The 16,146-nt window shown below is 36.3% G+C and overlaps 1 protein-coding gene and 1 long non-coding RNA gene across 3 annotated transcripts in view; both read left to right on the forward strand.

The window, feature by feature from the left end:
- Positions 1-16,146, forward strand: part of LOC149616086 (uncharacterized) — a 105,407-nt gene that overhangs the window by 70,703 nt on the left and 18,558 nt on the right. The window lies entirely within an intron of this gene.
- Positions 1-16,146, forward strand: part of LOC149616092 (rab-like protein 2A) — a 60,179-nt gene that overhangs the window by 31,874 nt on the left and 12,159 nt on the right. The gene's annotated exons all lie outside the window — the stretch shown is intronic.

The raw sequence follows: 16,146 nt of genomic DNA on the forward strand, positions 1-16,146 counted from the left end.
ATTAGTTGCGAAAAGTTTTGATTTATTTTGTAAAGTGTACATAGTTTCCAGACTAGGAGGAATGGTAAGATATACACCAGGAGGATAGGCGGCTTGGCGCACATAGTGCAGGACCAAATAGCCTGGCCTCCTGGTGCAAATGGTGTCAATATGTCAGAGCTACACTACACGGCATTCAACTGGAAACTATAAAGGGTTTACTGTCTCAATAGAAACTTATCACTAAATAGTCTTTGGGTATCTGTAAGAAATATCTGCATGATGGTTTTTGATTTTTTTTTTTTTTTTTAGAAATACCTTTTTTTTAAATCTTTCAAATTCCATTAAAGGGAGGGTGAAGTGGAAAATCAAGTGATTTTTTATCGATTCTTCTTCTATTTATAAGACCAGTCTGCACAGTGAAACATTCAGGAAATATCTCCGAATGATTTTAAAATTCATTCAGAAAGTATCCCCCTCCGACCAATCGCGTAACGTCCTGCCTTTTTATTAATAAAATTCTCGTGGCACGCTCCGTGTCGAATGAAATTTATCGCGAGATTTGATAAAATTTGCGCGCGATGTGACAATCGTGGCGCGAGACATGGAGTGTGCCACGACAATTTTGTTAACAAAAAGGCAGGGCATTACGTGATTGGTCAGAGGTGCTTATTTCAAATTATCTATAAAATTTGAACCTAATTTGAATTTTAAAATCATTCGGAGGTATTTTCTGAATGTTTCACTATGCACACTGGTCTTATAATTAGGAGAAGAATCGATTAAAAATCACTTGATTTTCCACTTCACCCTTCCTTTAATGAATACTTAATTAAAGGCTACTCATAAGGCTAAGCATTACGAGGTCTAGAGTAGAACGTTTTTACGATCTTAATGACCATTGATTTGCCTATTATCTCAAACTGCATGGAGAACTTAACCAAACCACATCTAATGAACCTTCCACAAATGTTACTGATATCAACCTTGTAGTTTGGTATAATTCGGAAATTATGGAATTGTGACTGTGTAGATAATAAAGATAAAACATACAACTTTGTGAAATAAGTTACATTTTCGACTCAAAATCGATTTCCCAATGAACAAACATACCCCTTAATATATGGTAGATTTATCATAAACACCCACCCTGTGTGTAAGTTAGTGAAAAATTACTCTTAAATGTAAATGGTTGAAAAGAACGGAAGGCAGGTTTGTTTTTTTTTACATTGGAAAAAATCTTTCTTTATGGATAACGTCCTTACAAAACTAAAACTTCCGATTTCTATATTGTACTCAACTATCAATGGTCCACCATGCATTGTATAAGTTCTTATTTGCATCTAAAACTTCCAAGATTGATTCTTCTTTGAGCGAACTTTCAATTCAAGGTCGTTGAATTCTTTCTTGATCTTTCAATTTCAATTCGAAAGCTCCATTATCCTGGTGTAAGGTTTACCTCACTCGTACCACATTGCCACTCAAGAACCTTTCAGAAAAAAATAAAATTCACTTTCAGATAAAGTGCGGAACAATTCTTTTTTGGAGATGTGATCATTCCATTTATATCAGAAGAGAAGCAGAGACTACAGGGCGGGGGACGTCACCTTCTTGGGTTTTTTACCTCGTGCTTAGAAGCACCGCTAGAGGCAGTGTGAGGTGGCTCCGTCTGGCGTTGGCTTTCGGTGTGATTGAAATAACCTACGATGGTTTCTCTGCAGGAATACATAGAGCTAATTGGAATTATTGTGTAGCCTTTTTCTCAACGTGTCTAGGCGGATTTTGTGGGAGGAGCTAGATTAATCATTATGTGTGACGAATATTACCTAGCGAATAATAAATCTCGCTGCTCCCGCAACCTTGATTTGCTAGCAACGAATGAAATTACAGTTGTCAAAAATTATGAGGCATGATGGATAGAAGTTCTCTAGAAAAAGAGCTAGACCAATCATTATATATGACGAATATTACCTGCCAAATGATAAATATCTCTGTTCCCGACCTCTAGTTGCTACGAACCAACGAATGAAATTGCAGCTAGTAAGACGTCAGAATTATTTATGAGGGGTTACTGATAGTAAGTTCTCTAGCCCGGCCCACAAAACCCGCATAGAAACTAAGGTTGGAGATCAACGATTCCTATAAACTGTGTGTATATACTGTAGATCTAGCATTGAAAAACTGACGTTAAAAATATCAGAGTGACGTGTAGAAATTAAAGTTGGGGATATGGTAGCACAATGATTCCTATTAGCTGCATGAATTCCAGAAATGGTCTATACTTATTTCTGAAAAAAAAAATCCTTTCCTTCATAGTCCAAAATGGTCCGAACCGATAACAACCGCACTTCTTTTAAAGAAATATTATGTTGTTTATTATTCTAGCGTTCTAAAACTATTCTGTCGTAATATAAAGCATTTGGTTACGTATCCCGGAAATCCGGGCCCAGTACGGTACGGTACAATACCACACAAAGGAAAGAATCAAAAATATTATTATTAAAGCAACTTCTTGAAAAACGTGTTTGCGAATGGTACCTTTCTTTTTTGTTATCTTTATACATTTATTTTTTTACAAAGATTTCAAAATCGAGTGAAAACCTTTTTAGTTTTATTTTGGGCTGCCCGGCATCCTACATGTATATTTTCCATTGGAGGGAAGAATAGTATCAAATAGGAAATGCTTTCTTTCAAAAGCTTTCGTCTATGCTATAGAAGGGTTATTTTTCAAACGAATTTTTCAGCATTGTGCGAGTTTATTGTCTGATGTAAGCAGAAGTACATCTATTTTTTTTCGAAGAAAGTGTACCATTACGAACACTGGTTTAACGTTATTAATTGAAAATATCTCTGCGTCTACCTTAGTCCAAGATATCATTGCTTAATTGTAGTATTGTCTGCTTTATGTTGGGTTAAGATGGAACATCAGGTATCCAAAGACGTTTGTAAGGCTCAAAGTTACCAGTCCAATATAGTTCACCAAAGACCTTTGGTTCGAAGTAATATCTAAAGTCTGTGTTGTCCAATACCATACCAATCAATCAAAATGAGGTAGTCAAACACCAGACGCTAATTTACCCTCGACCTTTCGAAAGGACTACTGTGCCACTTACATTGGGATAATTACTAACTTGAAAATACTGTTAAGGCCCTTTCACGTAATACAACTTATGAGTTATGACTCATTTAGTTGAGTAAACTAATTTGGAAGTGTGAACAGAAGATAGACAAGTTGAATCACCAAATTATAAATTGATCACCAAGCAATTTTTGCTGACTCAACTTTTAACCCATCTAGTTGAGTCAAAGGTTGTAACGTCTGTAAAGGACTTTAGAGAGTCAAGAAGAAACAGGATATTTGGTGATTTGATCAAAATATAAGCGAGCTATACTATAGCATTAAAATATGTCATGGAAAATTAAAATATATTTGTAAGTTTCCCCAAAATGTTAACTTATTTGGTCGGAAAAAAAGTGATACTACTTTGAGAAGCTCATTATAAATCATTTTTGACAGTGATTAATGACTTTAAAAGGTCGGGAACTCGTCGTATAATATCAGAGAAACCTGGAAAGTTCCTTCTTAAAGTGTAGCCAGGGATAGATTTAATTTTAGAAGTAGGAATGGAGAACGGTTAGTATTTACTTCAGTCCGACTCATAGCCCAGTATAGAGCCTATCCCTCCAACACGTAACGAAAATTTAAAATTATCTTATTGGCTCACTTCAACTAACTTTTGATGACGTCGCAGACGGGGACGGTGAAAAATACGTAATTCCTTTTTATCTCTGTCGCTATGAGCCTATGACCCACTTCTTCTTTCATACCCCCTTTCCGAGGAAGGGGGCACGGGATTTTGACGCGCGCCCAGATTACTCTGTTCTCCATTCTTACTTCTAAAATTAAATCTATCCCTGATCCTTCTATAAAGGATGTCGGTTCGTTTAGTAAATATCCTCTGAACGCATAATTACAGGCTAAATGTGATACGAAAATTAAGTTTTATCCTTAATCAATTGAAGCAAATGTATTAGGAAATGTATTAGGAAATATACCCATCACACTTTTCTTGTAACTTCTGATATAACCCTCCTAACGTTTCCCTCATAGGTTATTAAATGTGAGACGAATCTAGAAACGTAGGTATACCAAGAAGTTATATCTAGTTTACTAGGGAGAAGGTATAAGATGCCTAAGTATTCGCGCGCCATAGTCCCAGCCCCCCCTTTCAAAATACAAGGGGGGACGTAAAAGGAGGCCGGGCTATTTCGTCTCTCCTCAGTCGGAAAATATGATTGTAATTTTCGTCATTCGGGTCGCGCTGACGTGAGTTTTCTAGAACCAATGAGATGTTGGTTGTAATTTAGAGGCGGGGATTAACTCCGGTCCTACGTTTGGACTGGAGATAAAGCTGGAAATGTGGCGAATTTATACCATCTCCCTAATAAACTAGATATCACTTCTTGGATATACTGTATAAGAAAATTGGAAATGGGAATACAAAAACCTCTCAGATGGTGTTGATGTTGAAATGTATCCCCACTTCCCAGAGCTTCAGTGACACAAGGAAGTGAAGAGGTGTTCTTATTTCGACGTTTCAAAACCTTCCAGGTTTATCTGTTGAAATTGAAATATGAAATATCAGTTTCGTTTCTATGTTTGGTTTATTCAGGGAGTAAGGAACGTTAGAGGGAGTTTTGATCTAATGCTAAAAAAACCGTCATACAGTGGCAAATGGTAAAGAAAGTGGGGGGTAGGAATTTTTATCTCCGTTCCTCAATTTTTGCTAACGCGCAGGCGCGAGTGACGTCGTTTACTACCGCCAGCAGAGAGAATTTTTCCGCTTCCATCGACTGCTGCCCCACTCACTCTGTTCGACTCGCCGTCGAGATAACCGGGAAGCCCGGAAGGCGAATTTGCGGTATCGTTCGGTAGGCGTTATAAAATATTCAACGTTTTAAAGCTCAAGTTTCGAAATTTTTTGAGACATTTACCAAGTCTTCAACTAAATATTATAACATTTTCGTTAAATTTCAACATAAATATAGCTCTGAGAATAAAATTAGACACGAAAACTACACTAAGCCTTGGTTAGATATCATCGGCTGAGGCCGAGCGGCGCATCTCGAGCCGCCGGCGGCCGGGCTTGCCGTAACGTCGAGAACAGAAAAATACCTCGTTAAAAACAGATGCACGACGGTTTTTAAATTTGACGCATGCGCGCGGACAACGCGTTGAGTCCCCGAGTCAGCGCCAGAGAGAGACGATTTTAGCCACGAATCTAACGAACGCGCCTATTCACTTTAATACTCCCTCTAACGTTCCTTACTCCCTGGTTTATTTTTAACTCTTTACAAAATATTTCGCAGCTTGTCTTAAGGTATTTTGGGAAAGGAGTATATTTTAAATTCAAAACTAAGTTATTTTTCTAAAAAAAAACATATTCTATAGGATTTTTTTTTTTAATTTTTGCCGCTCAATTTATTTATTATTTTGTTTATTCTTAAACTAGCTGTTATCGACGTTTTTTGACATTTTTCTTTCAGTTTAACCCTAAAGACACATTTTAATTAATGGTAAACTTCAGTCACTCCTGCACTGTATTCCAGAACTGTTTTATCTACGATGCTGAACATGCAAATATGTTCATGGTCTTCTCAGGAATACATACAGCTACTAAGAATTATTGCGTTTCCTTTTCTCAACGAATCTAGGCGGGCTTTGTGGGAGGAGCTTGACTAATCACTATGTATGAAGAATTTATCTCGCGAATAATCCCATGTTGCACCTCGTGTAGCTATCAACCAATTAAATCACACAGTCAGAAAGACGTCAGAATTATGAGGGGTGACGGTTAGTAAGTTCTCAAGCCAGGCCCACAACACCCTCATAAAAATTAACATGCGATTCATGGGGGCACAATGATTCCTTATGTTGTATTTATTTCTGGTGGTCTATAATAAATATATCAAAATTTAATATATTAGCTTAACCCTATTTAACTCACTAGCCGTGACTATGAATATATCTCTATGTGAAAAATATGTAAATCAGATATTGAGAATCTGTCAAACTCAACAGTCTCCAAAATTGCCAAGCTTCAACATTTCTAAAGAAAAATACGTCTACTCTCCTTAACTTGAAAAAAAAAGCGATGTTCCTAGATTCCGACCCAATTTTTGAAGTCAAATATTTGAGTTTTTATACCAAATCTTCGATATTTGATTTTCATTTCAATCCCATTAATAATAACAGAAGTTAAAAAACAAGATAATAACTCACTCGCGTAATTAAAGGTAAAAAATGTAAAATTTATCAAAATCTTGCCCTTTTTTTACAATACATGTTTACAATTCAGGCATATCGCACGGTGAAAATAGTATTTTCCAAGTTAAGGCAAATTGTCATTTAGTATTTTTGACTCAAAACCGTATCCTATTTTCACTAAAACATTTTGGTTCGTACAACTGCTCGGTCAGTATAGAAATGTTCAAAATCCAAAAAACATTCACATGGAAAGATATGTCAAGTCGGGTGCAAGATGTGTCGCAACTTCCAAAGTTGGTAAACACTGCCGAAACTTATTACCAGTAAAAATCTTTCAGCCATAATGCTTATTTATCAACTTCGTGTTTAATTGATTTTTACCTGTATGAGACATTTTCCCGAGCTATTGCTTTGAAAAAGCAAAACGAAAGGGGATTAATTTGCTCATTAAAAATATTTACGTTTCGTAACAACACTGCCTTATTACGTAACACAATTATATTTTTGGAACTTATGGAACAGATCTTATAAACTTATGATAAAATAATAACCGAAATATCTCTGAAATTTTATTATAATAATAGACTCTTTCTTTATCTTTGATTTATGTTTTAAAATATATTTCTATGGTACATCTGAAGGTTGTTATCAGTCTAGTTTAATTACATTCATTTTAATTGCGTTGGGATTAAATTTATTGGAAATGGGAATTCAAAATATGTCTTAACTTGATCAAAACTTGTTTTACGCAAATAGGCGTGACCCAAAAGTCTAATGAACCAAATATTTAATGACTATCCTTAAATTAAAATCGGCGTCTGATATGTAGATTTCGTTATTACGTATTTTGTGTGTTTATTTAAGCAGAAATTTATTAATTTTGAAGTAGATATACTGACAAGGTCTTTAGAATATCTCCAACAGGGCGTAAAGTGTTTATATAAGTTTTTTACTCTTTAGATTAGTAATTCAAATAGGAATTCATACAGCTAATAGGAATCATTGTGTCCCCCATATATCTCCCATGTTAATTTCTATGCGGGTTTTGTGGGCCGGGCTTGAGAACTTTCTACACTTCACGCCTCATAATTCTGACGTCTTTCCAACTTAATTTCATAGATTGGTAACAACGCGAGGTCCAGCGTGCACACAAGGTTCACCTTGTACCGAAATAGATTATTCGCCAGGTAAAATAGGTCTAGCTTTTCCCACAAAATCCGCCCCAAGATACATTGAGAAAATGGATACACAATTATTCCTGTTATCTGTATGTATTCTTGGTTTTAAAACATGTTTAAAACTCACTGTTCATATCTTATTGATTTTCACAGTTGAACTTCACTGAAATATTTTCTGTTATTTTAACCAAGTTTCATGATCCAAAATCAACTCTACCATTAAAATCCAACCAGTGATTTCATTGGCTATAGCTTCAGCCAACCAAAGAAAGGAACGCAAAAAACGTTATCTCGTGAAACTTTTGAGTAACCCTTTTATTCCTACGTTGATTGGCTGAAACTTTAGCCAATGAGAACTACGGTCGAGTTTTCCATTAAAATTAGAACAATAGATAGTTAAATTTTTTCATATTAGTTTTTGAAGTCTCAGTTCTAATATCGGCTACTTTGAAAGACTTAAAGCTCTCTTTAACAAATATTTAACTTCAAATCTAATATACTTCTGCATGCTGTCATTTCGAAGTACGTTATACAATACTGAATTTATAAATTTTTGACCAAATTTCAATTTGAATTTCCTATCCGGGATATATTTCACCGAGATAGTTTATCTGTCCAATTTTCTGAAGTGCTACCATTTTTCAATGGAATTTACTTCGCAAGTCTTGGATTGCATTTCATGTGAGAAATATTAGGGTCATGTATCTTATGGTGGCGCCATTGTGGTGCTAGGCTAATATAGTTATCTGTATACATTGTGTCTAATTTAACTACCGTAATAAACTAAGTAACAGCTAATCTTGAATGTCATGTATTACTTAATTCGTTATTCATCTAGAGATTCAGAACAGTTAAATCATACGCCTATCACAGTTTCCATAAGTAAAGGTCTAGAGGATGTTTGGTACGATCAGGTATCTTCATAAAAAAGGGTAGAGGGGTGGGTGTCTCCTGGCAACGGAACTGCTGGAAACAGAAACCATCCCTTACAGTGATCTTAGAGGAAGGAAATTTGATTCTGGAGTAGCATATGGGGGTCATCCGTAGCTGTTTAAAAATCCCAGCACGTTTTTCATGGCTGGGCATCAGAGAGTGCTGCCACCTCTTGGTATAAATATTTTTGTAACATAGTCACATGTAAATAAAAGTTCTTGTCACTATAACCAGGACCAGAAAGCATAACTTATTCCCAATCAAAAACTGGGGTACTATGGGGAAAGATTTTACTTCCATGCATGGGAAGGACATCTTGTGTTAGCGCTATAAAGTATGATTGCTACTTCGGAATCAAATTCTCCTCGTCCATGCTGTGATCTCCATCTCGGTCAAAGAAAAATATTACATTGCCTCAATTCTCTCCGGTGTGTAGGAGGGACTTTCAAATGTAGATGGCGCAGCAAACACTTTAATTTTGTCTCGCATGAACAATGCCTTTTCACTACAAACCCAGACTTAGACGTGATAGGGTTTATGAGTTAAATTTTTGTTAAGCTAAAGTAAGGGATAGACTAATGGCACCCCATGTTATTTGTCCATAGTCCATAATACAGTCAAAGTTGGGAAACTGCCATTACTCTATACTATACCTCTAGAATCCTTTTAATTAATGAAGAAATTCTCCAGACAATATTAAACACTTCTTGCACGCGTCAATTCAAATTATTTCAACGACCTGAACTGAAAACGACTTGAAATATTCACTTATTAATAAACAGGATGGATGTAAATTTTATGAATAATTGGTTCAGTCGCATTTCAACCGTAAACATCTTCTGTCACGTTCTCCGTTTCAATTTTATGAATAATAATTGAAGAAAGATTTCAATATGCAAATATAATCGTGCGTGAATGTTTTATTGAAGAATATTTTAACATTAATGGGCATTAATTATCGAGTTCATTAAAAATATTAAGTCATCCGAAAGAGATTGACCTTGGAAGAATGAAATATATACAGAGATCAGAAACTCTCAATCTTCTCTGTGATGTTTATATTATATTAAATTAAATTTGATTGCAATTATTCCAGGACTATCAGCAAAGGGACTTGGCTTCCTTTCAGTATATTTTTTGTTACTTTTTTGGAGCCTCAATATTTCGATATGTATTCAACCAGAAGTAGGATTAAGGGACTTGAAGTATTGAGCTAACCAAATTCTTCGCTTGGCAAAAGTGAATATTCTTGACAACATACCAACGGTTGGCCCTCTGGTAGCGGTTTCTGAATTTTCCCTTAAAAACGTGAGACGCTCGCGGTCGTAGACGGCCGAACTAGATTCAAGCACCCGCGTCCGTGTTCCGCGGATTTAGGATGAGGGGAAGGGGATAGGTCATTTTTTTGGAACTCGACCAATTTTTTTCTCTCTAGTGTAGGCGCGATGGAAGCGGCATAAAATCCTCAAATTTGTTCACTAGTTTCAGGATCTATTACCAATGCCAGAGCACTTTACTTCTAATCCCTTATCTTACTTCTGATTCAACCTCAAAAGACATAATTAATTTATAACAAGCATAATAAATGTTAAGGAAATCGGATGGAATGTAATATCAACGTTATTCAGTATTGAAAGTTTTTTTTTCCCATTTATCAAGAAGGCCAGGGATTTGAAAACCTTTTTACTGTATGCGCCTACTTTTTCAGTGTAACTTCCCTGCAAAGGTTCTCTCAGTTTCCTTGGTAAAGCTGAGGATTTTGTCTAGGCGTTGATTATCAGTCAGTTAGGACTTAAATTTATAGATACAGGGTGTTTCTGATATGTCTGCCTTAAAGGGTGTGTTTTAGGGTCAAACTGAGAGGAAAGTATCAAAGAACACTTGAGGAGTCTACAGCTTTTAGTTACCGGAATAAGGGCTTCCAAACATTGATTGGCCAATAAAATAGTTACATGACATATCAACCTTCAATAGTCTCCAATCTAAGAACGTTATTGTACCTTTATCTAGCAGAGGTGTGCTATTAATTGGGTAGAAGTGTACGTGCGCTGGTCAAAGAAAAGCTAATTGCTCCACACGTGTGACTATTTCCTTGTTTTGGGAGCCAATAATTGTTTGGGGTCCCATATCTCCGTAATTAAAGTTGTAGACTCATGTTCCTTAACCCTTTCCACTCAAGTCTAACCCTAAGAACATACCATTTAATTTATGGTAGATTTATCAGAAGCATCTTGTTCCTGTATCAATATTTGTTTTCAGTCCTTTGGACGCTGGTGTATGGCGTGGTAAACATTTTTACAGGCGCATATGTTAAATACCATTGTAAGTCAACCCCTATAAGAGGTTTTCCTCTACACACAGAAAGGCCAGAAATAAAATATTAAACGTTATCAGTAAATATTATATCGTGGTAGGCCTACTATATTATTATAAAATGTTATGGGTCAAATCGATATTGCTTCAAAAAAATTGAATCTTTAATCGACAATTTTGTATTCTCTGGGGATTTTCATTAAATGAGAGATTCGCTCCAATTGGCGGGGGTTTTTTTCCCTAAAAAGGCCTATTCATAGGCTGCCTGTTGACGAGAATATGGGGGTTCTAGGCAAACAACTTCCTGTTAATTTTAATAGAGAAGCTTTTTACCTGGTAAATGCCATGGGAATCTTTTCAACCATATTAAACGTACATGGTGTTTTGAAAAGGGTGGTAAGATCGACCTTCATTTCGTTCTATTGAAAATCAATTTTGAGTCAAAAATGTTTTTAGGGCATTTTTTCTCTTCGAATTCACGGCCATGTTTACACCTTCATTTTAACCAAGTAGCTTCACAAGGGCCATTCTGGGAATCTTTTGAACCATATTAAATATGCATGGTGTTTTGAAAAGGGTGGTTGGATCGAACTTCATTGCATTCTATGGGGAATCATTTTCAAGTCAAAAATGTTTTATGGAATTTTGCCCTAAGGGCCATGCATTGTTTACGAGTTATGATTGAAGTGTTTTACTAATGACCCCTTAAATTTAAGAAAGAAACTGAAAGACAATGATTTCTAATTTACTTAAGCACTCCAACTATCATAACTTGAAACCTGTGGCCTGGAGAGCAAAATGCATTTTGCCCTAAGTGCCATGCATCGTTTACGAGTTATGATTGAAGTGTTTTACTAATGACCCCTTAAATTTAATTAAGAAACTGATTTAGACAATTATTTCTAATTTAATTAAGGGGTCATTCCTAAAACACTCGATCCAATCTTAACTCGAAAACAGTGGCACTCGTGGCAAAATGGAGATAGAAGTTACATTTTCAACTCAAAATCACTCGGAGAACCCACTAAAGTCCGGTCCTATAACTATTTTTCGAACACCAGCATAAATATTATTTAAAATAATATCATTAGTGGAAATTTCCTTCACCAAACAGATTTGTTTTGATGTATATTTCTAGGAAATGAATTAATTAATCGGCAAATATAAATGTTTCCTTTATAAATTATGTTTATTAAAGGGAGGATGAAGTAGAAAATTAAGTAATTTTTTTATCAATTCTTCTACTAATTACAAGACCAGTCTGCATAGTGAAACATCCAGGAAATATCTCCGAATGATTTTAAAATTCAAATTAGGTTCAGATTTTAAGGATAATTTTAAAGAAGGACCTCCGACCAATCGCGTAACGGCCTGCCTTTTTATTAACAAAATTCTCGTGGCACGTTACGTTTCGAATGAAATTTATCACGAGATTTGATAAAATTCGCGCGTGACGTTACAATCGTGGCCCGAGACACGGAACGTGCCACGAGAATTTTGTTAACAGGAAGGCAGGGCGTTACGCAATTGATCAAAGATCCTTATTTAAAATTATCCATAAAATCTGAACCTAATTTGAATTTTAAAATCATTCGGAGATATTTCCTGAATGTTTGACTATGCAGACTGGTCTTATAATTAGTAGAAGAACCGATAAAAATCACTTGATTTTCTACTTCACCTTCCCTTTAAGACCTAGGTATATAACGAACCTTTATTAAATATCGGAATAAGTTTTGGGAGTTAATTAGTTACCTTTGTTTTGAAACAAGGATTTGTTGTTAAATCTGAAACTGTAATTCATCCCTTTGTTAAATCCTTTAACAAAAGAAGGAAATTTTCCAGCGGATAATAATTCCTTTACGTCCAAATAGGAAGTAAACAAAGACGCGACTTAATCCTATTAAATCCCTCTGTACAATTGTTTAGCAGAAGTTTGTGAGGTTCTCGAAGTACAAATCATAACGTTCATTATTCTGGCCAGTGTAAATCGGTTGTAACGTTTTTCTTTGTAAGTCAAATTTTAAATAAACATTGCTAACAATTAATTTCAATATGATTTTTATTTAAGTAACCAAACCTCAGAAATAATAGAAACAAAATTTTGTTAATTGATCTGAAGAATTGGATTTCAATTGAGTTTAAACATCTCTCAGAGATGGCGTTAAGATTTGAATTGTTGCTAGTAACGCTAAATCAGGCGCACAAGGTGCAACACTCAGCGAGATCTATATCTATATAAATCAAAGTCCTGACTGACTGACAGACTGACTGATAATCAACGCCCAGCCCAAACCGCTTGCCCTAGAAGGCTGAAAATTTGCAGGAACGTTACTCATAAGTAGTAGGCGCGTACTAAGAAAGATTTTTCCAATCCGCCGCCATCTTAAAAAATGGCGCCCAGAAATGTAAAAAAATATTCTCTTTGCAATTAAGTACGCGCGTTTCAACCGATTTCACAAATATTTAGTACACTGGTTTGCTTTAACCTTAAGACGGGCTGAATGGTCTTTCGGGTTCGATTTTTCGCCATCTTTTAAAATGGCGCCCAGAAATGTAAGAAAATATTCTCTATGCAGTAAAGTCCGCGCGTTTCAACCGATTTCACAAATATTTAGTACAATGGTTTCCTTTAATCTATAGACGGGCTGAAAGGTCTTTTGGGTTCGATTTGTTGCCATCTTTTTAAATGGCGGCCAAAAACTTAAAAACTATTCTTTATGGAATAATGTCCGCGTGAAAAGTAATAAAAAATATCCCGACGGGCTGACGGACTGTGCCGAGTGCCTTCGCTCCTAGGGTGCTACAAAAATATTAGTCATCAGTAAAATCTACACATTCTTTATATCAATTTAGATGGAAGTTCTTATTACACGCGAGCGACGCCGCGGGTAACAGCTAGTAGATTATAAATTTGCGAGGTAAAATTCGTCGTACATAATGAAAAGTCTAGCTCTTCCCTAGATACGTTGAGAAAACGCCAACACAATGATTCCTAGTAGCTGTATTTATTCCTGAATTTAAGAATAAACAAAAACACGAAGAAGGCTTCTTATGAGCTATTTTTAAGACTTTGATCTTAGCGCGTAATAATGTCTACCGCCTTAAAGGCTTCCAGGACCCTTACCTTGGGAAATTTGAATTGTTCATAAACTGTTTATCTTCTCATTCAAACCAAAATATTTTGCCTCGAGAACAACGGAACATTGCTTCTGTAGGACAGAATCTCTGCTCTATTATTTTGGCGAAATCCGACGGAACGTTTTGACCTCCACCAATGAGAAATCGTTATGTTGCACACGAGTATTAAAAGCTTACCATGAAGGAGATGAGAATAGATTTAAAAATGTAAATTTTCCATACTTCTCTTATCTATAGTGAATCAAAGAGAATATACCAAGAGGAGCGGAAGCTCTAGCATTTTTTGGTAGCCCTGAGTTTTAGGGTTCTAGTTCCGGTGATTCACGTGATCGCGAAATCCGCGTACAGTCTATTCCGTAGTCTGCTAAAGTAGGGTTAGCGCATTAATCAACTGTTCTGTAGCTTCTGTTAACACTAAGACTCGGCTCTAAAATTTTGTCGATATGCAGACGACATATTCTAACCAATGAGACGTGTAGCGAATAAGCCAATCGCGAGAAACCGGATGTAGTTCCCTAAAACTCAAAGCCACCAATTTTAAAAGCCTTGGCAAAGGCTAAAGCTTCCGCTCCTCTTGGTATATTCTCTTTGAGTGAATCTAGTCTGATACGCTTCTGTTGCTAGGGTTCCATCTGCGGTGAATTTTGGGGATTTGCATATACCGCAATCTAAACATATCCAAGTTATATTCGTCTTTCTCGAGTTAATTTACTAAAAGGCAGGAAAGGGAATTAAAGACAGTATGAAAATGGCCCAAAATATGCCTTTGTAGAAGTATGTGAAGTTGTACTGTCCTTGTCATTATAGTTTCACCATCATTGCGTGAAATAAGACGAACTACGTGTGAGATATGTCTGTCTTATTTTGGGTTAAGACTGTTCTTAAGTCAGCCTGTAAATCTGCTGGAACGAAATAGGGGCCCATACGCGTCTGGATTATTTAGATTTTATGCGGAAAAACAATGAGCTCAGAACTTTTGGAAAGTAATGAGGAGAGGCAATGGAGATACGCTCGTTAAGGTCTAAGCAAGAAGTGATATCTAGTTTATAAGCCTCTTCGATGTAACTAAGAGGGAAAGACACGGGGGTAAAACATTGCCTTCCATCTCGCTTTTCGGCGCCTGCGCTCTAGGCGCTTTGGGTCCAGCGAGTGCGCAGAGACAGCTATGGGTCAACCCCCTTCTACGTCTCGATACTGAGGGTTGCCTACCCCCTTTTTTCCATCGAAGAGGCTTATTAGAGAGAAGGATAAATTCGCCACATTTCCAGCTTTATCTTCAGTTCAAAACGGAGGTCCGTAGTTAATCCCTGCGTCTAAATTACAACCAGAATATCATTGGCTCTTGAAAACTCACGTCAGCGGGACGCCAATGACGAAAATTACAGTCATATTTTCCGACTGAGGAGAGTCGAAATAACCCGGCCTCCTTTTACTTCCCCCCTTGTATTTAGAAAGGGGGACTGGGACTATGGCGCGCGAATACTTAGGCATCTTATACCTTCTCCCTAATAAACTAGATATCACTTTTTGGTCTAAGTTAAGAAAGTCCTAAATCGAGGCGAAGGGATTACATAAATGTTAGCTGTTCATGGGCCCATACTTTTTACACTGAGTACGTCGTTATGAACTCACCAATATGGCTGTGATGTGAGGGATCCAGGAAGAGTTTAGAAATGTCTTCGATACAGAACAATTCAATCTTTGAACGTTCTTAGATCTCGTACATCAATATTGGCTGTAAAATTTACATCACAGCTCCTAGTTTAAATAATTCAATAAGCTGTAAATAATTCATCAAACAGCTCTACGATCTATCTTGTTTACTTCTGAATATACAATACCGCATTCAATTGATATTCTATATATATGCCGGTACGACTTTAGAGGAGCTTTGGCGTATAACGCGGAAACCGGCAACGATTGTTGATTAAGTTAATTTGAAAAGCATATATCAGCTTTGAATTAATTGACTACGCAAGGTTCAGGAAGTTTTAACTTCGTCCGTAGGGAATGGACACAAAGACAGAGGATACCCTCCCTTGTGCAAGCTACCAATAAAAATGGATCAAAGTATTTCGAAAATCCAAATAATGTGAAAATGTAATCCCACAGAGTATTTAATATAACAACGTGAGCATCCTTTTGGGAAAGTTGAAAAACAATATTGTAATTGACGGTGAAACCAGTGTATTTTATTTTTGTTTTATTTGGGCCTACGTTGCTTCAAATTCTGCGAAATGTTCCATCTTTCGATACTGGACACTGTCCGTTTCGTATTTCTATTTTTCTTCTAATAAAAAAAGAAGAAACATAAGATATTGCTTTGAATTCCCT

The sequence above is a fragment of the Phalangium opilio genome, unplaced genomic scaffold, assembly GCF_054372755.1.
Source record: "Phalangium opilio isolate 3A_F unplaced genomic scaffold, DU_Popi_V2 ptg000217l_1, whole genome shotgun sequence".
Lineage (NCBI taxonomy): Eukaryota > Metazoa > Arthropoda > Arachnida > Opiliones > Phalangiidae > Phalangium > Phalangium opilio.